The following is a 1,969-nucleotide window of genomic DNA, read 5'->3' on the forward strand; positions in this document are numbered from 1 at the left end:
GCCAAGCTGCAAACAGCCAGCATCCCCCAGCACCCCCCCGCTCCTCCCTGCACCCCACCAGCTTCTTCCTTCACGCACAAACTGGGATCTAATAGGGATGGCCGCGGTGATGCGGTGCCAGAGCAGGTCACCATCGTGCCTCCGCGCAGAGGCTCCCAGCACGCCAAGCTTGCAACATCGCCTTGCTGTACCCTCCATGGGATGGGACAGTGCCCACCTGCAAGTGGACAGCAGCATCTCCTGGGGACCACCTCAGGGGTCCCCATCCTGGCACTTCCCCGCTGCCCAGGTTTGGTTTCCAGTGTCAGAGCCGGCTCCTGCTCCTCCCGCCACTCATGTGCCGTTTGCTGAGCCACGTGGGCAGGATTTCCAAGCTCCCACTTTCTCCGCTTTCTTTTATTTCTGTGGGAGTCACCCGGTCCTGGTTTCAGGCACAATTTGCGGGAGGAGATGATGGGAAGCGATAATGGAAGGAACCAAAGAACGACCTCCGTGGCCTGAGCAGCGCCTGGGGCCTGGAGCCACCCTGCGTGCTCGGCCGGGGGTCATCCCTGCGAGGCTCATCCCTTGCTTGAGTCAGCCTGGAGTGTGTTGAATCCTTCTTCGCATCACCTGAAGTCCACAGGCGGTGGGTTTGGGTATCCCTGGGGACACGCGCCATGGCCAGGCTGTGCCGCGGTGCCACGGACCCTCCTTGGGCGCATCTTCTCGGAGGTGAGCAATGCCTCCTGAAGACAGCTGGATTTGGGTAGCAAGACAGATGTTTCCCAAGCAAATGCCCGGTGAGAATGTGGGATTTGAACCGAAGCAGCTCATGACACCTACTTGATGGCTTCTTGAGCACCACCAGAAGCCCTGAGCACCTGGTGCTGAGCACTTGCAGCAGCGCTGGCATTACGTCCACGCCGGCCTCACCTGCAGGACAGCCCTGGCTATTTGGTAAGAAGTCTGCGTTCCCCGACTTTATTTACTGCTTTGTTTAAACGAGCTATTTGCAACGAAGCCATGGCTGCACGTTACCTTTTGTTCTGAGCTTTGGTCAGGATGTGGCCAGGAGGAAAGCTGTGATGCCGTTTGCCCTTGATTGACTTCACTTTGCACCTCCAGGAAGGAGAAGGGAGGCAGAGTATTGATTATTCCTCAGTCACTTTGAAATAAAATATATGGTGCTCATAAGTGGGTAAAGCCTTCAGAGAGCATGCACAGGCCGAGGTGACAGACAACCTCTCCTGCTGTTGGCACTGCAAATTGAATATATAAGAAGATGGCCCTTGCCAGGGCTGATGCGTTTAATAAGACCATCAATTTGCTGTGGGCATGGAGGAATTTCTGCCTCACCAGAAGCACTGCAGAGCCCACGTCCCCTCTGACAAAAAGAGCCATCCCTGTACCGTCCGAGAGCGCGGGGCAGTGTCCTCCGCGGGACTCGGGAACCCCTGGCTTTCTCTCCCAATCCATAGGTTTAGCGCAGCTGCTGCTGTTGTTGAGGACTGAAGATAGTGCTGCGGGAGCAGGGTCCACACCAGCCCTCACTGAGGTGGGACCACATCCACTGCCAACCAGACAAGGGTCAGAGCGGAGTGTCCATGGCCCCTCCTCTCCTCGGCTTGACCGGGTGATGGCACGTTTCTGCATCACGCGCAGGTCTGACTGTTGGCAAAGCAGCTTTCAGAGTGGCAGGATGCTCCTCTTGAGAGACACAAGCTGTAGCTTAGCCCTGTACCTAGAGCCCAGCAAGCCCGTCGTCCTTTTCTGCAGCCAGGTGGACATCAGCGGGTCAGGGACTCTCTGCCAGCTCCTGGAGGGGCCCCAGGGTACGGCCCGTTTCGGATACCCAGGGCCAGGGGAGCACAGCGCCCCGTGTCCTACCTCCACGGTGCTCGCTGCGTCCTGGCTGCTGCCCATCACCGTGCTCTTCCCTGGCACCTCAGTTAGGACCAGGGGTTTGATTGCAGGATGCAGAACCAGC

The sequence above is a fragment of the Cariama cristata genome, unplaced genomic scaffold (genome assembly GCF_000690535.1).
Source record: "Cariama cristata isolate BGI_N322 unplaced genomic scaffold, ASM69053v1 scaffold33466, whole genome shotgun sequence".
Lineage (NCBI taxonomy): Eukaryota > Metazoa > Chordata > Aves > Cariamiformes > Cariamidae > Cariama > Cariama cristata.